The 25,431-nt window shown below is 40.3% G+C and overlaps 1 protein-coding gene across 19 annotated transcripts in view; it reads right to left on the bottom strand.

Moving 5' to 3' along the window:
- AOPEP (aminopeptidase O (putative)) overlaps positions 1-21,662 on the bottom strand; it is a 323,900-nt gene extending 302,238 nt beyond the window's left edge. For 18 of the 19 annotated variants that reach the window (XR_006776735.2, XR_015722917.1, XR_015722920.1 and 15 more), the window contains exon 1: positions 21,569-21,662. The gene's annotated coding sequence lies outside the window, so the exon portion shown is untranslated. Of the gene's footprint in view, positions 1-20,370; positions 20,439-21,568 lie in introns of all 19 variants that reach the window. The other variant, XR_015722915.1, reaches the window with a different exon arrangement.
- Positions 21,663-25,431: the final 3,769 nt, after the last annotated feature.

Genomic DNA, 25,431 nt, shown 5'->3' with positions numbered 1-25,431 from the left:
CTTGTTTCAGTTTCTAAAGAGTGCCACTTAAACTAAATTATAGCAGAGTGATCGCAAAAGGATTGCTGGGAGAACGCATTACAGTTAGAGAAAATAGGAAATTTCACTTTTCTACCCCTTCCTCAAGAAATCATACTTGCTCCATGGTGGCTGACCAGCGAAGGCACTGGATAGGTTATTTTCCTGCTGAACTTCAGGTCTGATTCCTCCTCAGATGTGTCTTCATCAACACTGTTTTGCTTCCTGGCACTATCAACATGTCATTAGAAGTTTCATAAACCAGAAAACAACTTATCTGTGTCAAAGCCATTAGATGTGTCGATAGAACACAACAAAGAACTCATCAATCACAGCACAGCCTGCTGTGGGTACACCTCTCCAGAAGCTGACTTCCTCCTCCTGGGATCCCTTTATTCTCCCTCTTATCTCTTTGCCATCTTGCTTAAGGCACGAGACCTACTAACAACTCTCCATTATCCAGAGGCAAATAACTTGATTTGTCAGTTTTATGAAAAACCAAAAGCTAGTGAAAAGCAGTGACAACATTCTTAGAAGAAGAAATAATAGATACTTATTGAGTGCTTACTTACATATCTGAAACTCTCCTAACCCCTGGCAATGCTTTTTATTCTCACTATCCCCTTTTACAGATGAGGAAATGATGTTCAGAGAAGCTAAGTGTACAAGATTACTGAGACCTTTTTTTTTTAAAGATTTTATTTATTTGAAAGAAAGAGAGAGCATGTGTGAGCAGGGAGAGAGGGAGAGGGAAAGGGAGAAAAAGACTCCCCGCTGAGCAGAGAGCCCAATGCAGGGCTCAATCCCAGGACCCCGAGATCATGACTTGAGCCGAAGGCAGACACTTAACCGAGCCACCCAGGTGCCCCTCAAGATTACCAAGATTTGAACTCAAGTAGTTGGATTTAAGAGTGTTCTTAACTGCTATCTCATGGCCTCTACTGCATGGCAATCCCACAGAGTAACCAGACATGCTACGTTGTACCAATGGCATGTGCAAAACCAGAGGCCCATCACAGACAACAGCAAATGTGAGCAGGAAACTGAAGGCCGGGTGCAGGACTGCGGAGGGAAAATACTCCAGTCAGGGAAGGGAGGAGTGGGCCTAAACAATAGACACTGCATCTCTGCCCAGCTCTTATGCTATTCTAACACCTCAAAAGAAGAGAAAACTCAACGAAAATGAGAAATTAGTTAACAGATGATTCTGAAAGGAGTTTTGAGATATATTTCAAATTTTACAATGTTTAGAGTAACTAAAACATCGTACTTGCATTTTTTTCATACTTTTAATGAATAATGACTGTGTTTCTAAATATTAGATATGTTTAATTAAATAATTTTATCTTAAGTCCATTTTTTACCATATTTTTATTCTTCCTTTAACCATGATTGGGGATTATACGACCCCCTCCCCACTCCCCCCATTACTCTGTCACTTAGTACTCATATTTACTGAATGTTGATTAGAGTAAGAAGTTGAATTTCCTAGGCTGGATGCGCGGTCACAGTTTAAAGCCATTTCACTAACACACTCACTAGGGCTTCGGAGTCCCTGCTCACTGAACTCGGACCACAGCAGTGCTCCACCCAAGTAATACCCCACCGTTCACTTTCCTGTTTTGAATCCACTGAGATTCGCAAATTCCCATCCATTTCCCCTTCTAACCACCCTCTGTCTGCTACCCCCCAACAGTTACCTGGGTCATGGCACCACTCCTCTTCAGGCAGCGCCCATTCCCACCCCCCAGTTCACTCCATGCCTCTGTTCTCCAATCCTGCTCCTGCCACGGACCGCTGCCACATCCTCCTTCCTTCCCACATCTGTGCCCCCACTTCTCAGCGGACAGGAGTCTTTAAAGCTACTCAGGTTCTCCTACAGCAAAAACAAATAAAAAACCAAAAATCCAGTAACAGCAAAATGTGCTTTCCCGTCCTTGGCCCAACAGCTACCATTCTAGCCTTTGCCTTTGTTTTGCTATCAAACTTTTCCAGCCAACAGTTCATACCCTCTTCTATTTTATGATCACACATTTCTTACAACAGCTGAAATCTGGTATCTGACCACACCACTTGACTAAAAGTTTATTTTTAAACATTCACAGTGACTTCCTTCCTGCCAAATCTAGCCTGACTTCAGTTCTTCTTTCCTTTGACTCTCCATAGCATCTGTCACTACTAATCTCCCATCACCTCTGATGATTCCTGGGAGACTGTACAGTCTATACCCCCTCTTACATACCTGCCCCCAGACACTGGACATCCCCCAAAGCCCAGTCCTGGGCCCTCTTCTCATTTTGGAGTCTGTCTTGTGTTCACATATCTGGTACTCGACCAATTTCCTTATGGAAAGGACTCAGCTCCTGACCTCCAGCAGTCCCTGTCACCTGTCTCCAAAGCAGTGCATCTCAAACTCTCTGTAGTGAAGGGCTAGTTATTTTTTCCCCTGTTACTGGTCAACACTTTTATAAAACATAATCAAAACAAATCACGAAAAGAAGAAAAGGGAAAAAAACATACAAAATACAAGCCTGATTACTATTATTATTGGATTTAACATAAGCACAATGAGAATAAACCATAACAAGGAAAAAATAATTACTATACTAGTTTATAAATGATTACTCTCTATTTTACTTATCTCGTTGCAGACCAACCACAGTGTGTGGTAACACTGGCTGGTGGACTCCTCCTCAGGGAGCACGGCTCCGGAGGCCTGCAGGGCATCCGACTGACCCCCTACCATTTCCTAACACACAACAGCTTCCCGATTGTCTGTTATGGAAGCATCACCTTCCACTGGGTCTAAAAGTTCTGTCTCATCTGGACTCCTCCCACCTTTATAACTCTACCCAATCAATTATGAACCGTTCAATTCTATTGCTTCAAATTCTTTCTTTTATCCAGCTCTTCTCCACGCTGCCTACAACAACCCGGATCCAGAAACCAAAACCACGTACTTGACCTATGATACAACAACCTCCTAAATGAGTCTCCCTGTGTGGTGAGCAGTCATTAGTGCTATTCACAAACATTTCCAGTTCTTCTTCCCAGGTCCCTCACCCTCAAACATGGAAGGATGGTAATTTCCGGAAGCCTGGGGATGCCTAATATTTAACTGCTAGTACATGACATTCCAGAGTGCTCTCTCCTCTCTCTTAAAGCAAACAAATATGAGATAGTGCCTAGGTGGCTATTCTATCAGCCTGGATGCCTCTAAATGACTATAAGTAGAGAGCACCCAGATGGGCTGTGACAGACACGCAGCATCAGCAGGAAACACATCTTTACTTTTTTAAAGCCACAAAGGTTTTAGACTTGTTTGTTACTATGCTAACTTAACCCATCCTGACTGAAACACTCTGTACCAAGCCTCTCCTCTCTCCAAAACCCTACTTACGAAGACTGACTCCTGAAGCACAAATTTAATGTCCCATCTCTGCTAAAAAGAAAAAAAAAAAGCACTTTGAATGAATATCTATTGTTTAAAGAAAAATGCAAACTCCCTAGCACTCAAAACTCTTACCAACTATTTTTTCAGTCTCATCCTACCAGACCAACCTCCCATTTCCTGACTTTGTCAGGCTCACTTCCAGCCACCCACCAACCCAGGCCCCCAAAAAGAAACATTTCCCCTCTCTCTTCTCTTTAAGGTAAAAGTCAATTCTATCCACTCCACCGACCTTTTCTCCATAATTCTAACAGCAGCTAACACTGAATACTCAGTGCTAGGCTTTATTCTAAGCACTTCTTGTGTATTAGCTCATTTACTCCTCAAGTAACTATGAGATGAGGACTATTATTAAACTCATTTTACAGATGAGGAAACTAAAACATAGGGATTAAATAACTTGTTCAAAACCACACAGCAGCTAAATGATGAAGCCAGATGAACCCAGCAGCCTGTCCTCTTAACCACTGCCCTCTACTGCTTCTAGGACACTCCATCTCCCCTTCCACTGAACTTCCATTACACTCTGTAGATCTTTCTGGCACATAATCTTGTGCCCTGCATGACTACTCACTATTTGATATGTGCAGGCTTTATCTACTAAGCTAGACTATAAACTCCTGGAGTACAGGGAGCCACTTTACCATTCTTTGTATCATTCAATAGGAAAATGCTGCTGTAAGAACCTTTTTGTGATAAGTACAGCTCCATGGGATAGAATGTCTGTTAAACATGTTTTTTATTTTCTGTATTTTATGCTTTGACATCTTGGGGCCTTGCTGATTCCAGAGAGACAACCGTACCAGGGCCAGCTAATATACAAACCAACCAATCCACCCCCAACCACCTCCTTTAATTCTCAAACACCAAGTCAATATTCTCCCACCCCAATTCCTCCCAGGGCAAGATACCAAGGACTAGGGACCACCCCTATAGCCCAGAGCCCTCCAAAATCACTCAAACTAGCCAGTCCCAAGTCTGCTTACTTTGCCCTGCCTTGTCATCCCCCAGAAACCACAATAAAGGCTCATGCCCATGCTTTCCCCTTGCTCCTTCTGCCTCCTGACCAACCCTGGCGCTGCCATGTGTGGCCTTGCTGGTGTGCCCCCTCCTCTTGGAAACTGTAAGTAATAAACTCTTCTTTCAAAGGCAGTTTGTCTGCATGTCTGTCACCTGATTAAAACAAATCGAGGGTACATATTACAACAGACTCTCATCCTAGCAGGAGGTCCTTGGAAATGCAAACTACCTACTTGGTATCAGGGAGGGTCATTATGGCTTTTTCTTGATTTCATCAATCTCTCCTGGTGTTGGAAAGAAGGATTTTCAAGGGGGCTGGGGGAGATGTAAGATGAATCACAGATAGAAAATGGTGATGTTCAGCACAAGAAGGCAGAAGCCCCAGTTATTTGTTAATTGTCTTGCAGTTACAATTTTAGCAGTTACTGTCTTAGCACTGAACTGGTAACTGTAATTGTAAAAACTCCAAATCTTTAAACGACCCAGCATTTGTTAGCCTTTTTCTATTTTTTCCATAAGGATTCACAGTAGAATCCTAAAAGAGTCTGAAGATAACCACAGGGACAACAAGGAAAGGTGAAAGCTAAGGCAAGCGTAGCCAATCTGCAGCCAGTCTTGGGAAAAATAAAATCCCAGGAAAGGAACGGGTGGAGGCAGTTCTGAGAGGAGAGAAAACCAGGATGAGCCCTGGAAATCTGCCACCAGGAAAAGAGCAATGAAGATCCTGCCTGGATTTGAGAAGCAGTGTTAGGAACAAAAACCAAGGGGTTTCCTGACACTCTCTCTCCTGGACAAAACTAAGCAGTATGAGTAAATGCTTAACAGACACTTGTTGAATGGATACCTCAATCATACAAAATGGAATATAGTTTTACGACACTCCTGAAGATTTAGATATAGCCCACTCTGTCATCCTATTAACTTAAACTCTTTTTTCGTGTCCTTTACTATATCTCCCTTGAGACAAATATACTGCTTTTCTCCTATAGCATAAGGTGGTACAATCTTTCAAAGTGCTCTGATATTGCAGTGCTTCTATGGAGTATCTGCACATTCAGCCATGAACTTCTGAAAAAATGCGAGAGAAACTCCCATTCCACAAACACTCCACGTTTCAGAGGTTCTGGGAACAAAGTCTGGAAGAGATCCAGACTATGGTCAGCCAGGAAAATGCCATTCACCCAAAACTTCCCTAGAACATACTGGTCCCAAACAAGAATCATGAATCTAGAATGCCTTGGAGAAGAGCAGGGAGACCAGAGTCCTCCCCCTTTGGAGATTCAGTCAACTGAGAACTCCTCTGAACTATTCAGAAATCTTTGAGAAAGCACCTGACCTTTTACACACTAGTATGAACAACAATTAGCAAGTGCATCTGACATGTATTGGGCGCTTGCTATGAGACAGGCAAGGCTGCATTAAGTACATTTCTTTCTTTCTTTAAAGATTTTTTATTTATTTATGTGACAGAGAGATAGCCAGCGAGAGAGGGAACACAGCAGGGGAGTGGGAGAGGAAGAAGCCAGCTCCCAGCGGAGGAGCCCGATGTGGGACTCGATCCCGGGACGCCGGGATCACGCCCTGAGCCGAAGGCAGACGCCCAACGACTGCGCTACCCAGGCGCCCCGCATTAAGTACATTTCACTTACTCATCACTACCCAGTGACGTAGGGCTATCATCTCCATTTTACGGATGAGTAAATTAAAGCCTAGAGAGGTTAAGATACTTCCCCGAGTTCACAGTTACAAGATGGCAGAATTGAAATTTAGATTCATATGGTCTGGCTCGAGACCCTAGACTCAGCACTACAGTCTACTGCCTCAAGTACAGTCCAAGCCTAGATCAAAAATGCCCATTTAAAGCACAGCAAAGTGCATTATATTCTAAACCCATAAGTTGAATGAGACCGGCTACACGGAAAAGGCTCAAGAACCATCCCCGTATCTCCATACAAACATGGACACCCACTATCATCAGAGTCTTCCCCACCACTCTTAAACAACGCCATATTCCACTGCTTACTGGCAAGGTGAATTATACTATTTTACAGGTCCTTTCATTTTATTTTTATTTTTTTAAAGATTTTATTTATTTATTTAGACAGAGAGAGACAGCCAGCGAGAGAGGGAACACAAGCAGGGGGAGTGGGAGAGGAAGAAGCAGGCTCCCAGCGGAGAAGCCTGATGTGGGGCTCGATCCCGGAACGCTGGGATCACGCCCTGAGCCAAAGGCAGACGCTTAACAACTGTGCCACCCAAGCACCCCAGTCCTTTCATTTTAAGGAGTGACAAAAATCTTCCACATACACCAAATGTAAGGTAAATTTAAATCCTGACCTAATAAGGCTTAATAAAATTGCATTATACTAAACACTACGTTTGCATTCTATTTAAGATAAAATCACGTATTCCTGTAATAATGTAACATTCCATATATCCTGCAGTAGGCAAGATACTGTCCAGACACTGGGTAAGATATTCCCAGAACTGGAAGATGGTGAAAAGGTATATAAGGAGGAAAATTAGAACCCAAACTCATGTTTTAGGCCTCCTCAGCTGGCAGGAGTACCAGCCTTGCTGACACATGCTTCTTTCATACAAACTTCCTCCACCACTCTCCATAACAAGACAAGCTCTGAATGGCTGGGAGAGCCGTCAGGACACACTGCCTGAGTCTTCTCTTCCAACCTCAGTTCTTTCACCTGATTCTCACATGACAAAGTTTCTAGAACCCTCATGATCTCAGTTCAGACTCAAATTCACTCACAGTCCTCACTGCAGAATTTGAGTACAATGGTTGAAATCAGGTAGGACTTCAGCAGATGCAAAAGGTAGGACTATTACTCCATGAAGTGCTTTGCATACCACAGGCCCAAGATAAATAACTATTAAACACTTTTGTGGATATAATTCAGTCAATATAGCCTTTAAAAAAAAAGAACTGGCTTAATATTTAATATTTAAAGATGAGGGTTTAATCAGACCACCCAGGAATTTTTGTGCTGGGAAAAAAGTTAACAAAACTTTTCAAACTACATTAAGAGAATATAATTTATTATTGTCTATAAATATTCATATACTGGAAACAGGATCTGTATTAATAGAGCTGGGTTACAGAGTTCAGTTGGATAAAAATAAAGAAATCGGAAAAGAAAATATAGACAAAAATATCAGCTTTTTCAGTAAGATCTCCTCTTCTAGAATTGTTGAAAAACACTATTTTCAAATAGAAGCTATTTTGGAAACTCAGCCCTTTAAAGAGGGATTGTGAAAATAGTTTCTTTATTAATGAATGTTCTGCTATGGAAAAAAAGTCACTGCTCCAGCTCAGAGGAAAATATATTTTACTAGCAAAAAGAGATGACAGATAGAGACTCCTTGAACCCATAATAACGAAGCACTCAAAACCCAGTTCCCACTCACTGCAGGAGTCTCGTCTACAACATACCTAGAGAGTCATCCGGTAACTGCTTCAAAGACCCCAGGTATTTTAAAATATTGTTTAAGAAAAAAACAAAGAGCAAAACAACCTAAATGTCCACCAAGTGTTGAATGGATAAATAAATGTGATATACCCATATGGTGGAATATTACATGGTAATGAGAATGAATGAAGTATGATAGATACTATAATGTGGATGAACCTTGCAGACATCATGCTAAGTGAAAGGAAGACACAAAAGGCCACATACTATACCATTCTATTTATACAAAATGTCCACCGTGGGCAAACCCACAGGCACAGACGTGGTTGCCAGGGGCTGAGAAAAGGGTAGAATGGGGAGTGACTGCCAATGGCTCCTCTTGGAGTGACAATAACACCCGAAAATTAAACAGAGGAGATGGCTGCACAACTCTGCGAATATACTAAAAACCACTGAACTACACAGTTTTAAAGGGTGAGTTTTATGGTATGTAAATTATGTTTCAATAAAGCTATTTTTTAAGTAGGCTCTACACCCAACGTAGAACCCAAGGTTGAAGTCACAACCGAGATTAAGAGTCACACGTGCTAACGACTGAGCCAGCCCCGGGCCCCAAAGCTATTATTTTCAAAAGTGGCAAAAAAGAACAGCACACCATCTAAACAGAGTTAACAGTGGTTTTCTTACCCATGTCTTACAGAAGATAGAAAATCTTACATAATTTATAACAAAAGACTCAGTAAAAACATATTAATGATATTAGCAAGGATTATTTTGTGTTTTAAAAGAGCTATTTTAAAAGAGATGCACATTGATTTGAATAGGAATTTTTAAAGAACTATGCTATGCCAAGTACAGACCTTCCAACATGGCATGGCATTCCAACCTTAGAATTTATTTTGTATATTATTTTTTTCTTTTTAAATTTTTACTTAAATTCAATTGGCCAACATATAGTACGTCATTAGTTTCAGATATAGTGTTCAATAATTTGTCAGTTTCATATATTAGCCAGTGCTCATATCATGTGCCCTCCTTAATGCCTATCACCCAATTACCCCATCCCCCCACCCACCTCTTGTATATTATTTTAAAGACTATTTCAAAAAGTGTGCCCCGAGTATCTCCCAAACTTCAGTCATATATGTACCACATTCGGTATTTTTGCCATCTTCATACCATCATCTTATTATTTATTAAATACTTTTTCTTCAATCCACTTTGCCATTGACTCACCTTTTATAAAGTCCATGAAATCATGAGTTTGAATGGCTAATTTGCATTTTCCCACATATATTAAAAGAGATACATAACTATGAGAATCCAAAAGATGCTTATCCATGTACCACTTTAAATCATCTTGCATACAAATCAAGAAAACACTGGTTAAAAAAATCAGCGGAGCCTGGGAACATATCTATATCTACACTTTAAAAAGTGATAAGGAAATCAGAATGTTCAGAAAGCCACTTCACAGCAAAGTTTAGGACTGTCCTACTCTATAAAGGCACATTATCAGTGGGAACCACAGGGCTGGCATTCAGCCAAGAAAAAGTATTTGAGAATAACACGGGAATGGATCGTAGAGAAAAATGACAGGCAATAGGTCTCCATAAGGGAAGCAGCTGAAAGAACAAGGATGCTAGGTCTTCTCTACAAGTTCTTGGGTATGAGGTGGTACAGTCCAGGTGCTACTACCATGCTCTGCTTGTCAAACAGAGCTGAACATGGCAGAAGGCCAACTGCCTAATGGACAGGTGGGCAAGGCTTTTTATTGACCCTGCTTCCTTCCTGCCAATACCAGTACTGAAAGCCTGCAGAAGGGCCCACTTCTAAAGTAGTATAGGGCAGAGAGGGTCTGGGCTCTACCACACCTGCTCCTCCTGTCTAAAAGAAATATGGGTTAGATTTCATTTTGAAATATTAGTACCATGGGTGCTTTGAAACAGCTTCCTGAGAGCACTTACCCCATTCCTGATGAAGGATGTCATGATACAACGACCCGACACCCCTCCAAAAAACCACACTAAAACAATTAATCACCTTTTTTACTTCCTTTTCCCACTGCAAGGGGAATACCTCTTCTTGTAGATATCTATCCTAGTAAGTGAAACAATTACATGCCACTGCCTTTATTCTTACCCATTTTAAGAAGCCCTAACTGAACCCTGGGTAGTGATGCACAGAGAAAGACAGTAATGTAATGGGAGGCTCTCTCCAAAGAGAACTGGGGGGGGGCGGGGGCAAGTAGAAAGAAAGAGAGAAATGCTTCTTGCCCCAATTTCTGGTCTTGAATCATTTTCCTGGACACTAGATAAAACAATTTTTTATATAATTCTATGCAGGAAAAAAAATCGTAAGTCATTTTAGATAAATCTCCTCCTTCCCCTCACAGTGAACTTAGGGTACTGGCTTGTAGGCTAGTATTTTCTTAAACACTCTTGATGCCATTCTTTTTTTTTTTTTTTTTAAGATTTTATTTATTTATTTGACAGAGACAGAGACAGCCAGCGAGAGAGGGAACACAAGCAGGGGGAGTGGGAGAGGAAGAAGCAGGCTCAGAGCAGAGGAGTCTGATGTGGGGCTCGATCCCATAACGCCGGGATCACGCCCTGAGCCGAAGGCAGACGCTTAACCGCTGTGCCACCCAGGCGCCCCTCTTGATGCCATTCTTAAACACAGTATTTTCTTAACACTCTTGATGCCTTTTAGGCTTCTGGCACATGGCCTGGAGACTGTGAAAAGATATACTTTTACAGTATCTTCTCAATTTAGTTCATTCCTTTTCTGTGTGAAGTTTTAATATGTAGCCCCATAAATGTAAATGTAGGCTTCATGAAGATTATTCAGAAAACATGAATTATAGAACAAATTTTTAAATCTGACTGGTTTTGTGTTATAATGTTACACTGTCAAACTGGTCCTTTAGTCCATTTTTTAACCTAGGAAGAATACTCATGATTTCTAGAATTTTATCCCAAGCATCTCTGTACAATTTCCCAGTAGATATTAAACATTCAGGTATCAGATCAAGCCTTGCATTAGGCTCTGTGCTGGGTATGGAGCCTGCTTAAGATTCTCTCTCTCCCCCTCTGCCCCATCCCCCCTCAAAAAAAAAAAAAAAAGTCTACTAAAAAAAAAAGTACAGATTCTTGGACACTGTCTCAGATGTTTCAAATCAGAATCTCCAGGGACAAGGGTCAATAATCCACATTTTAAATAAGATGTCTAGGTAATTCTACTCTAATGCTTCTGAACCATTTAGCTACTTGAACATTTGCTATCAAAAAGCCATGAAAACAGGATGCTCACAGGTCATTGCCTACACAAAGTACAAAAAGAAAATCAAGGAGTAAATATTTAAAATGAGGGGCGCCTGGGTGGCGCAGTCGTTAAGCGTCTGCCTTTGGCTCAGGGCATGATCCTGGTGTTCTGGGATCAAGCCCCGCATCAGGCTCCTCCACTGGGAACCTGCTTCCTTCCTCTCCCACTGTCCCTGCTTATGTTCCCTCTCTCGCTGCCTGTCTCTCTCTCTGGCAAATAAATAAATAAAATCTTTAAAAAAAATTAAAATAAATAAATAAATACATACATATTTAAAATGAAAAAGGTGGCAAAGTGAAAAGCTGTCTTCTATTACAGTCTGGCAGAGTTTAGATTTCAGTGTGAACTGCAGCCACCAGGGAGCGCAATGTTACCTGTTAGATCTATAGTGTGGATACCAGTATCTCCTCTGCCCTTCAACTTGAAACACAGCATACTCTGTAAAAAGAACTTCATCCCTAAATAAAGACTAAAGGATGTTCCAGCACGCAATGCACTTTTCACTCATTCTTTCACAACACTGTGACTTTGACACAATTAGGCAAAGTGGTTCCCAACCACTTTGAGTTGCCTGAGCCAGTGGTTTACAAACTTGAAATGAATCATCTGAAGATCTTGTTAAAACATCAACTAGTGGGCTCCAAGAATTTGCATTTCTAACAAGTTCCAGGTGATACTGATGCTGCTGGTCTAGTGACCAGACTTTGAGAACGTGGTTTAAGCTAACTCTGGTCTCCTCCCAACCAGCAGTATTTAGGACCCACTGTGGAGTTCAATGATGCTGTGGGGAATGGAGTTCAATGATGCCATGGGGAAAAAAAGCCTCCATCTGGCAAACGCTCTAAGAAGTTCCCATCACTCAAAACTTGCAGTACGGGTGAAAAGTTTGTCCTTTCTTGGCAACTGCAGAGATGAACACCCTTCCCATCCCTCTCCTAATCCCTGGCTTCTGTCTGACCCTACAGCCCCCACTTCCTACCCTGCATGTACAATCTTTCTGTCCTCTATAGGAAACCGTACTTCCTACGGCAGGAAAGCTGTAGGAAGGGCAGGAGGTCCCTCTGTTCCTGTCTTAGGAAACTACATTTTCTTTAGCCAGAAATCAAGATGGGCTCCCTCCATTTAGTGATTTATTTGGTGACTGTCATGGGGCTACAGCTATAAACAACCCTGGTGAGGAGTACTGTGTCTGAAGGAAATATCAGGCAAAATTAGATTCTCTAGAAATTTTGGCAACATTCAGATCTCATTATTTACATTCTGCTCCTCATGGGAATAAATATATAACAGATTTCTCCATTGAGAAATAGGTCTGGAATTTACACACTACAAATGGGTGCTCCATTCTCTATAAATACCTTTCAAATCCATTGCATTAATGTTTAACATATACTCCTAGCATCAGGTGCTAAGTGGTGAACTGAACAGGTATGCAGTTCATCCTTCCCAAGAAAAGAGATTGCAACTAATTCCTAGAAATTGAATAGTATTCGGGAGCAAGAGAAGACGATGCATTTGATATAGCTTCAGTATTTTTAGAAGATCTTCAGGATCTCCACTAGCTTTTCAACTTGAATATACAACTGAACATATGTAGTTGGGGCCCATGTTAAAATTAATTAGGAAGATTTAAAAGTAAGGTTAAGCAGTCGATTTTTGAGACTTTGATATATACTTAAGGAAACAGAATAAACCTGGAGAACAACACTTAACAACACCAACAGGGAAGTGTGTTTTTAAAGTATTAGCCATAAGCTGGTTAAATGTTGCAAATACTGCATAACATTAACAATTTACCAGGACGTGTAAAAAATATGACTTTCTTAAATCATTGCAAGAACATGACTAAACACAACATATACCATAACCATTGTATTTCCAGAACCTAAACCTTTCTATTTATTAGAAAAGTCTTTAAGCCACGTTCACCATCAAAATGCTTTGTTATGAACAATAGGCAAGGTCCTTGGGCATACATGTGCTCCAATGGGACCCCTGAAGAATCCTGTATCTGTCCAAGTACTGAGTGTGGTTGCAGACTGGGCACAAAAATCGTTTAGTGTCATCTGCCACCAGAGAGCAATGGATGAGATGTAATGCTGTTGCTTTTTAAAGCGCAACTTCTGTGATAAAATGTTGTTTTCCGGCATGGTTTTGTCTTTAGGATGAATGTCTGTTTTTGTGGTTTGGAGAGAACAACTCATTTCTCCTTTGAGATCCCAAACACCAAAAGAGATCAAATCCTTACGAAAAATTGGTTATCATTTTTTTTGAGGTAACAGATTTTTTCTTGGAAATCCTCATATTTAAGTATGGAAATAAGGTCATAAAATATCATTGTTAATCACTATTAGGGGATTTAGCTATCATAAGATATTCCTTAATAAAGCTACTTATTATTCTTTATCAAATATAGTACAACATATTGATCAAACAGATCAGCATCCACAAAAAATAATGCATATAAAATTCAAGTAAAAATGTCAAGGCTTTTAATGCCACCTACTTACTTCCTATTTTGCAATGACAGCACTTGTGATATAACAAAATCTATATCAGCTTATATCTATAGATTAAGATTTTTTTTTCAATGTCTTGTAAAAGAGGTGGGAGTTGGTGCCCACTCTTTCTTGATGAATAACACAAGGTAAGCTCATTAAATAAAGTAAAAAAAAAAAAAAGTTCCACTGAAGTATGGATTTATTGAATACAGGAGAAAGCATTTAAAGGCATATTCTACAAGTAGTTTATGGTCCAGTTTACTGAGTCCACTGTAATTACCTCTCAATCAACACTGTACATACATATAATTACAGTTTAAAAATGAATATGAAACAATAAGGAGTAAAAGAGAAGAAAATGCAGCTGGGGGAAGGCCAGGGAAAAGAACATCTCTAAGAGGCTGTAAGATTTAAGGATATGCTGACACTTCTGCCAAAGAGCAGACTTTTTTTTTTTTTTTTAAGATTTTATTTATTTATTTGACAGAGAGAGGGAGAGCCAGCGAGAGAGGGAACACAAGCAGGGGGAGTGGGAGAGGAAGAAGCAGGCTCATAGCGGAGGAGCCTGATGTGGGGCTCGATCCCAGATCGCCAGGATCACGCCCTGAGCCGCAGGCAGACGCTTAACGACTGAGCCATCCAGGCGCCCCAAAGAGCAGACTTCTTAATGAGATGCCCAAGTGCAAAAGAGAGACCCTGAAATTAGGTCACACAGCACAGAACCAAGGCCTTTTGAAAAGTAATGTATTTAGAGGTAAAGGACCGCAAAATCAGATCAAGAAAATATGGAAAAAGAAACAAAAAAGAACTCCTCACCTAAAAAAAACTACCACAAAAACCAAGCTGGATAAACTCCACAACTTTAAAACATTACAGAAGGGAGATACAAGATCTGGGAACTGATGATGTTAGAAAAAGAGCTGAGAAACACTTAATGTATCGATAAAGTAAGGAAACAAACATCCAACAAGTCTTACTTCTGTTCTCATTTCAGAACTCAGGCTGTTCCCCAGCTGCGTTTCCAGCTTGCTCCATCACTGTAGGCTGGCTATTTTCCCTCCTCCAAAATTACCTACTCACTGCCAACAACCTTTGCCTTCACTCCATTCAGCAAACCAATGGTGCGTTCTTGACATTTTCATTACTGGGAACAGCCCCATCACTGAAATACCTCATTTCCATCATCTAATACCAGAGCATGCCCTCCTGTTCTTCCCACTCTTTCTCTTGCTTACTCACCAACTCTCACTACATCGAAACTCCAGTCCCTCGACTTTTCCATTATCTTCAATGCATCTGCTCCCTCTGGCTCTAGGGCAGAAGTGCCAGTCGGGGGATGATTTTGCCCCTCAGAGGACATTTGGCAATGTCTGACATTTCTGATTGTCGCAACTGCAGGGGTTGGCGACTGGCATCTAGGGGGTAGAAGCCAAGGACGCTCAACATCGTACCCAGCACAGGACAGCCCCCATGAGGGAGAACAGTAAATGTTTCTGAAGTTGACAATCTCTGCTCTGTGGCCTTCTTTGGATAACGTGATTCATTTCTTCACTCTTAGAACATTTTAACCTCAATTCTCTTGCTCTTTTGTCCTTCTGACACCTGCTCTATAAAACCTAACTTTCAACCAATTGAATCACCCAAGTTTTCTACTTCTAAACTCAGTGTACTGAACTCAAAGCTTAAAAAAAAAAAAAAGTTAAATAAATAACTATCACATGACCATGCAAAAGGCAGATGCTACATACTCACAGATTCCAACCTCAACAGGACCCCCAGCATGACCAGGCAGGCAACCTTTCATGTCTGTCTCTAGTTGCCCCCTCAACTCCTGTTCTTTCCCCTCAGTGACTATTCCAAACTTCTACCTCTCCTCTCAATCCTCACCTCACCAAATCAGCACTCAATATCAGCAAATTTACCTGCTTCACTTCAGAAATTTCGCCACCATCCGGATAAGAACTTGCACATATCTCCTCCCCATCCTATAAACCTATTCATCTCTATCCCCACACTTCCCCAGGCCATCCCTCCCAGGGAGGTGGAGGAAGTCTCCTTCCTGCACTCCCAGCACTCCCTGATCACGGCCTGTGCTCTGTCACCTCTCACTGACCTCTAGGAGGCTGCTTCATCAATAATCCATTCCCTGAATGCCTTCCCTCAACTTCTTCAGCCCTTTTCCCCTCAGAGTTAAGTGACTGTTCCAATCTCTTCTCGGGAAAAAAACACAACTGAACAAAACCCCTTCCTTACTTCCACATCCTTCTCCAGCTCTTCTCTCTCCCCACACAGCCAAATCCCTTAAAAGAACTGTCTTCGCTCCCTATCCCCGACAGTCACTCCATCTCCCCTCCAGTCCACTGTGCACACCCCTCCCATGCCACTAGAACTCCACAGTGGAAACAAACGACTCCCTATATGTCAGCTTCAGTAGGTTCTTCCAGGTGTGAATTCTGAAGCATTAATGACCATACCCTCCTTAAAATTCTCTCTTCTTTGGTTTTTGCGATACCACTCTATCTCTTCCTACTGATTTGGTGCTTCCTTTTTCCCCTTCCTAGATGCTGGCATGCCCTCCAGCTTTAGCTTCAATTTTTCTCACGTGTCTATGCAATCCAAGCTCTGGTCACTTTGAATGCACACATCGAGTCCCGACCTCTTCTCAGTTTTCCTAGTGAACACCACCACCATCTACTCAGTTATCCAAATACCCCAGATTTCTTACTCTTGCCACACATAAACAATTGCAAAGTCCTATTGATTTAACCTATGTATCACCTGGATCCATCATATCAGTTCATTTTCTTGGCAACCTATCCAATTCTGGGCATTCTCTCTCACCTAAAACATACATAAGAATATTAAGTACCTATAAGTAAAAAAAGGGAGTCTCCTCTTACAAATAAGGGTGCTACACAAACACAATGAGGTATGATTCAAAGGAACACAGAACGATTTCTTTTTTTTTTAATGGATTCTGTTTTGGGTGCCCAGGTGGCTCAGTTGGTTAAGCGACTGCCTTCGGCTCAGGTCATGACCCCGGGGTCCTGGGATAGAGTCCTACATCGGGCTCCCCTGCTGTGCGGGGAGCCTGCTTCTCCCTCTCCCTCTGCCTGCCACTCCCCCTGCTTGTGCTCTGTCAAATAAATAAATAAAATCTTTTAAAAAAAATGTTTTTAATGGATTCTGTTTGAATATATGCAAATCATTTAATCATCACAGGCTTCAGATTCCCAACTGCTGAGTGAAGGGTATGAGAGAAATACCTAAGGGCCCTCTGAATCCTTAGCATTCATTCTATAGTTCGATTTCTGCCAGACTTACTCAGACAGTTCACACCTCCAAATATGCACCATACTTGCTACACAGGCAAAACATGATCAGTGCAAAAGAAATAGGCTGAGATGTCTCTCCTTTGCTGCCAAAATCTATCAAGCATATCCCAATTCCCATCAGTTTCAAAAACTAAACCTTCAATTGCAAGTGTCAAAGAAATAAAATGTAAGCAAAGGAAAAAGCCAAGAAAAAATTATAGTGAAATTGATTATGTATCTAAAAATGCTATCTCAAGATAACTTCTTCAGGAATCAAGCAATACAGAGTAATGAGTTAGCAACAAAATAAATGTGCCATAAACCATTCTGACAGTCAGTAACAACATTATAAACAAAAGGCTCTTTTTACCCACAGAAAAAGAGTGTGGGAATTGTGCAATATCTAAAGTCAAACACCAACACATATATATGGCAATATAAGATCTTAAAACGTTTCAGGATCTGCTTTTCCAGAGACAGGCTCTCAGTGAAAGATAATATGAACTAAGCTGTGAAAATGCAGTTTGAATGCCATTCAAATGTTATCGCCCCAACCAAATGAGAAGCACCAGTCACCCTTCTGACAATTTGGGTTCAGATGCTCCTCCATTGCCTACTAAGCTCAGAAGTAATGTTCTATTTTAAAAATGGTATAAAAAGAGAGGGTAGAGGAAGGATGTGGCAGGCAAAACAATTGACGTTGCAAAACTGATATTGAGCCAAGTGTCAACACCAAACACAGGATAAATCACCTCTGGAGCCACCCAGCCTGGGTTCGAATCCCAATTCCACCACCTACCAGCCTTGTAAATTGTAACAAATCAATTAATTTAAGTTCTCTGCATCTAGTTTCTTCATCTGTAAAAAAGAACGGTGATAGTACCTACCTCACAGATAAAGTGCTTGGAATAATGCCTGGCATACTGTAAACACTATGGAAATACTAGGTAATGTTATCATGATTATTATTTTCCTTACTACCCTGAGACTAAATATCAGGTGAGACGACCAATCACACTGTAATACAGGCTCAAGATCCAATTTAACACTGTTACCAGGTATTTTGTTCACTGTTCAATAACGTTATTTCAATTGGTATTTCCATCCCCATCCTCTAGAAACTCACAAATCAAATCACCAAGTATTGTATCATATGAAATGCGTATATAGAAGCATAATTCAACATGCATCAAAAGTATAGCATATGCTATATACATACAATAGAATGTTATTCAGCCATAAAAAGGAATGAAATTCTGATCTATGCTTCCACATGGATGAACTCTACTACAAAAAGGATGAATCTTGAAAATATACTAAATAAACAGATACAAAAGGATAATGCACAAGTCCACCTAGAATCGGCAAATTCAGAAAAACAGAAAGTAGAACAGAGGTTACCAAGGGCTGGGGGGTGGTGTGGGAGGAGGGGAATGGGGAATTACTTTTTAATGGGTACAGAGTTTCTGTTTGGAATGATGAAAAAATTCTGGAAATGGATAATGGTGATAATTAAACCAATACTGCAAATGTGTTTAATGCAATGAAGTGTATGCTTAAAAATGGTTAAAATAGTAAATTTTGTATTATGAGTATTTGACCACAATCAAAAAATATCTTTTAAAAATACAACCTATATTTTCAACAGTACTTTCAACACGAGCATCAGCCTTAATGGTACTAAAATTAAAAAAAAAAAAAAAGATCACATATTTTCAAGTTCCTGACAATGGACACCAAAGGAGTCAATATCAACTCTTAGCTGGACTTGGTTTAAAACACATGCTGGAAAATCGGTACATACTTTGGAAATTCAAAAAGGAACATTATTTCATTGTGCCGATAGTCAATTTTTTTTAGCTCATTCAAGAGGAAAAAAAGAGGATTATACTGAGAAAAATACCTTTATATGTGGCTAATGCACAATGGTAGTTTTATGAGGAGGTATTTATCCACATGGAATCATAACATGAGTGTAGCAGTATACCTGTGTAGGGCACCATAAATGGATGTGTTCAATTCAAAAGTAGAGGAGGTTCCCATATATTGGTAGACCATAATTTAAACCACTGAAATATCCCCCAAATTCAAAACAGAAATTAAAAGTCTATTATTTTGACACATATAATAACACAAAATATTTGAAGTCTCCATTCCAAACACCACAACCAAAAGGCATATTGCATTTCAAAGACACAACAAAAGTAAATTTAATAAATTAGCATTTTCCCAGAATGGCTAAGGTTAGGGCACACTAGCTGGGATAATTTAATTCTCCAGTAAACTCATAAATACCATATATCAAATATCACTCAAGAAATGATACATAAGGCCAAAACCAGACTAACAATATTAGCAAACAGTTATATGGCTCTTCCAATATGCCTGATTTGCTCTAAGCTCTTTACAGATGCTAACTCACTTTATCCTCACAACAATCTTCTGAGAAAAGTATTCTTATTATTTACATTTTACAAATGAGGAAACTGAGATGTCAACGACCTTGTCTGGGCTCACTGAGCTGCTAGTAAGTGGTCGAGCTAGGACCTGAATAATGGAAATGTGGTCCCCCAAACCCTGCTTTTAATCACTATGGTTTACAATCTCTTGGTGACACTAAGGAATGGAATACATAGAAGTACAGGCAAACTCAAAAGGCAAAGTAGCGTGGGTGGTCAAATATAATAAAAGCTCTGAGGAAATCACTGTATCACAACACAGGACAGTAAGTGATATTTAAAATGACTGCTCTGAGACATAGAAAAGGTTCAAACACATCAGTATACTTAGTATTTAAGCAAACAAGGAATTGTTTAGGTCATTTAAAATTTTTCTATCCAAAACAGTATGATTTTCATTTCTAAAAGGGTAAAACTTTCAACAATCCAGAATTACACATTCCCTGAGGGGTCTAAAAAGGGTTGTATTGAGCAATCCTGCTTGCCTTTTATCTCATTCTTAAAGATAAGGATGGCGTGTGTGTGTGTGTGTGTGTGTGTGTGTGTGTGTGTGTATGCGTGAGGATCATAAATTAAGCTTTCCAGGTGTTTTAATTCCAGATATATAAGAACTTAATACTAAAGATATTATAAATCATTTAGATTGATCAGAGAATAAATTCATCACTTAGACTGATGTGAGAATAAACTCATAGAATTACGTGTGAGTACTGTGAAAAGCCTAGAATTTGATCGTTTATAGTACGGTTATATAAAAAAAGAAAAGGTATAGCCTCTGAAGTCATACACAGAACTCAACTTAAAGCCTGGCTCCACCATTTAGTAACTAAGAGTTTTTGGCAAGTTATCTTCACATACCTGAGCTTCAGTTTCCTTCTCTGCAAACTGAGGGTAATAATTCCTAACTTACGAGGTGGTTGTGTGAGCTAAGAAGAAAACATATGCAAAGTGTCAAACATGGTCCCAGAGATATAGCAGATGGTTAACGATGAGTGACTGTTACTCTCTAATCTTATTCTACTTTGTCCCCCTAATATTAGAAGAATCTAATCTTACCAATTAGCAAGTCATTGGTAGGCTTCTCAAAATTATATGAAGTAAGATATGCTCTATTCAAAAATGGAACATAAAGTACAAAAAAATACAAAACCAAACCGTCAACGGATCAAAGATTTCAGAATCCTGCCTTTCCTCCCATATCAATCCTGTTGGGTTTTGTAATAGCCCATATTCTTTTATCAACAAGATGAATTTTATTATTTTTTGCTGTCTAAACATTCCTAGTGGCGTTCTGTTGCTTATTTATTTTGACGGCTAACTTTGCAAAGGTACTTGTTAACACTGCTTGAAAACCAAAAAGAAAGCCAGGAACAAGGAACATTTTAATGAAATGCTCTAACAGTCCATCCATCTCAACAGCTGATTGGATCCCCTGTGGACCATTTATTATCACAACAGATTTTCACATTACTACGCCACTTCCTTACTCAACAAATACATGCGTTAAGGAGCAAAACTCTGACTGCCAGTACGAATGCTCTTTAGGGACACCAAAACTCAAAGCTTGATGCTCTCAGTAAGGATCCTAGGGGCGGGGGGTGGGAACTAGACGGTTGCGGGGGGAGGACAAGGAAAGTGGCTGGGTTTCACTACAAGTGAAATTAAGAGAATCGTAAACTGTTATCTCCTTAAACAAGCCTGGATATGAGTCTTGTGGGGCGAAGAGGGGCGGGGGAAGTGGGCCTGGAGGCAGGAGAGGAAGAGGGACGCAAACGCAGGCTGAAGAATGGTCTGTGCCACGGGGTGTAGGAAAGCCGGCGCCCATCCGCACCGCGAGAGCTGAGGCGGAGAGAAGTGGCTGCTCAACCCAAGTCCCCAGTATCGGGTTCAGCCTCAGGAGTCTGGGAGGACTGAGAAGGAATGGGGACCCCACCGACGGAAGATGAGGATTGAGGAGGGTTCCCGGTCGCCTTCAAAAGGGATGCCGCTGTCCCCGCCGCCATCGCGGCGCCAGAGAAGAGGAAGGCACGGACCCAACAGGGAGCGCACAGGTTACCTGTCTTAGCCGCCTGCCCACCGGTCTCCACTTCCGCAGACTTCGGGTTACCACGGGCTACCCGGGCCGCGCCTAGTGACGTCATCCAAGCGCGCCTGGACCGCAGTCGGTCAGGCCCGCCCCCTCCGGAAGAGCTGGGAGGAGTCGCCGAGAGGAGGTCTGCGCAAGTGCGGGAGTGCTAGAGCCTAGGCTGGCGGGGGGCAGCTTGGCTTGGGGATTGTGGGGTTACCCTGTTACCCGGTTATTTCTAATTGCAAAATTTTATAGGCATTTAAGAAAAAAAAAGTTACTGAATTACAACAGTGCACTTTTTATTCCTTATTTTACCCTGCTCCTGGTACATATGACTGTAGTGTAATATTCATCCCACCACAATTTATTAAAGTCCTATTATGTGCCTCGCAAGCAGTGTTAACGGAATCGGGAGGAGGTTATAGCAGTGAACAAAACAGTAATCTGCTGGAGATTACGTTTCAGTTCAGAAAGTAAACAGTGAATAACTCAACAAATCTACATGCGTTCGTAGAGGTCAGAAGTGTGTGGAAGGGAAAAATTTGCTCAGAAACTAAAGGAAGGAGGGCGCCCATTAGTTTGAGATGCTGAGAAAGTTAACTATGAAGAGGCCTGTTGAACTGAGAAGTCAGCTCTGTCGAGATCTGGAGGAAGAACAACCAAGAAAAGGACCGACATGTTCGAAAACTATGGGGAGGAGATAATATCTGGTGCCATTGTGAAAGTGAGAAAGGCTGGGGAAAGAACGGAAGATGGGATCAACAAGGCAAGCAGAGTCCTGATCTTGGAGAGCCTGAGTCAACATAAACGGTATGGGTTTCATTTGAACTGTGATGGGTAGCCAGTGAAGAGTTTTAGACATGCAAGTGACAGGATCTGTTTTTATAAAACCGCCCTAGATGTTGTGTTTGCAGTGAACTATTGGGAGACAAAGGATGCAAAGAGAGCAAGTTGCTTTTGCAGTGATGCTGTAAGAAATGACGGAGAGAAATGAACAAATTTAAGGGATAATTTGGAGCTAGAGATGACAGACTTGGAGATGGATTACACAAGGCGTTAAAGGAAAAGAAATGTCAAAAATTACTCCTAAATTTTGGGCCTCAGCAAAAAGCCAGTTAATGCAGCTGAAACAATTTCTAATGCTTTGCAAGATTTGTTCCTCTTTCCTTCAAGGCCAATCCTTTGCTTCTTTGTTACCAAGCCCTCTTGGTTCTCCTCTTATCTCTTTGACCACCTCCTCTCAGTTTCCATTGAGGGGCTCCTCTTTCTTTCTGTTTTCCTTAACTCTTCCCCCTTGATCTTCTTAGGCTACCTCAAGCTGGAAACCCAAAAGCCTACAAGTGCTCAGGCAGTGAACACAAAGGAGTGAAGCTCATGATTAGAGACTATGGAGAACTGGAGTTCATGGTCTTTACTCAGTTCTGGATGATTTTTGCCAACCAAGAGTGCTGGCTTGGTGATGTCAGATCCTCATTTTAAAAGATAGATCAATATACAGGTACTTACATAAAATTTCTTAAATTTTAAATGTTGGTCACTAATATGAACTTCATTAAACTTTTATTTTGGACCAAACAAAACACATCTGAAGGCCACAAGTTTGCCTCTGTGGTGGATATTTTCCCATCTCGATGACTTCATCTATTCTCATGGGACTGCCACCGGTAAGTTGATAACTCCCAAGTCTGTCTCTCCACACAAACCTTTTTCAAATTTCCTATTGAAATACTCAAACTTCATCTAGATGTCCAGTTGGCATCTCAAACTTGACATTTAAAACTGAACTCATCAGAGACTTAACTATAGGGAACAAACTGAAGGTTGCTGGAGGGGAGATATGTGGGGGTATGGGGTAAGTGGATGATAGGCGTGAAGGAGGACACGTGATGTAATGAGCACTGGCTGTTGTATGCAACTGATGGATCACTGAATTCTACCTCCGAAACTAATAATATACTATATGTTAAATTTAATTTAATTTAATTTAAATAAAACTGAACTCATCATCTGCCCCCACTGTCAAACCTAACCTACTCAGTTATTCTCTATCTCAGTTAACAGTATCAACATCCACCCAGGCACCCAAGCCTGAAATCCAGAATGATCCCATGCTCATCTCTTTCCCTGATCCCACAGCCTAACCAAACACGTCCTGACCTTGATCTCTTCAATATTTACTACATTTGCCCATCACCTCCATTCTTAACTAACCACTGCCTTTGATGAAGTATTTGTATCTCTCTTTAGGAAAGTCACATAACCTTTCTGCACCTCAGTTTTTTCACTTGTAAAATGAGAGAATTGACTAGTTGATTTCTAAGATCTATTCCATTTGTAAAATTCTGTTTTCTAAAGCCACCAAACATACCACAATCACTGTCCTGCATTTTTTGGGGTTTCTTGCCTGGCTGTTTTAATAAGGATATTGTGACTAGGTTAACAGGAAAAACTGAACTTGATAAAAAATAATCAATACAAAATGAAATTACCAATGGCTAAAACTAGACACAATTCTGCAATAGAATAAAAAATGAAAAAGAACTACTGGCTGGCAACATTGAAAACTGGAAAAATTGAGAAAAACAGACATGATAAAATTGTCATTTATTAAAAGTTGATGGGAAAATCAAATTTGCTTGACAAAATAAAACCTACAGGTTTGTGTAGAAAAAAATTGGTCTTGGTTAATTAACCACAAAAAAAAGTTAATAATATCAGAAGCTCTAATGGCTTTAATTTTTCGTGAAGAAAAAAAGTAATACTGAATTATAACTTCAGTGTGAAGTTTACATGTAGAAAAACTGGAACTGATTCCAGTGAAAATAATTTTAGTAAAATGGAAATGCAAGAAATGGTTTAACTATAATATAAAATCAAACATGGAATTTCATTGGCTTAATGAAATTTGCTTTTTTTTTCTAATTTTAAAGAATTTAATATATATTTTAAAAATTTCAAGTAAAATTTTAAAACCTGGATTTGAAGTTGAGAGTATGGTGATTTCTGATATTAAGTTATTTAAAGTTGGTTTACATGCAAGAGTTTTCTCATTTTGATGATAAATGGGTAAAAAGAACTCGGAAAACTGGAAAAGTGTGCACTTGAAACTCTGTATATGGCAGTTAATCAACCACTAGAGCAAAGACACCAAACACTTGATAAGAGCTGTCTTGTTTTTCTGAGTTATTCATACATTACTGATCATGATCATACTTCAGCTGACACTTTATATTGTTATGTTTGTTACCCATAAGGATAAAGATCCTCTTCCATTGTCTTTTTTTCTTTCCACCTGTTTCTCAGTTAGTTGGGTAAGTTATATTTTACAAAGTAATTATAATGAATAATATAGCTATTTACTCAGGAATAAAGGAATAGATTTCTAGGGGCGCCTGGGTGGCTCAGCAGTTAAGCGTCTGCCTTCAGCTCAGGACATGATCCCAGGGTCCTGGAATCGAGCCCCACATCGGGCTCCCTGCTCTGCTGGGAAGCCTGCTTCTCCCTCTCACACTCCCCTTGCTTGTGTTCTCTCTCTTGCTGTCTCTCTGTGTCAAATAAATAAATAAAATCTTAAAAAAAATAAAAAGGAATAGATTTCTAGGATTTGGCTCTGGCTTATGTCAAATATGGTGTGTGTTCTGTGAAGACTTTTTGCACAACAGTTAAAATTATAATTTAAGTGCCATCTTTCCTACAGAGGAGATACTTTGGTTTAAATCTGAAATGTTAAAAAGTCCTGATATTTTTATGTCAGTTTCTTATATCTCAAAATACATAGAAAAAGACAAATTTTAAGTCATTTTCTATTCCTTGTTCACGAAACAGCAATATCATAAATGTTTCTTTCAAAT

This window comes from Ursus americanus, chromosome 34 (assembly GCF_024610735.1).
Source record: "Ursus americanus isolate L20-20 chromosome 34, mUrsAme1.1.p, whole genome shotgun sequence".
Taxonomy (NCBI): Eukaryota; Metazoa; Chordata; class Mammalia; order Carnivora; family Ursidae; genus Ursus; species Ursus americanus.
The sequence above is the reverse complement of the archived record's forward strand: the minus strand, read 5'-3'. Positions and strand labels throughout refer to the sequence as shown.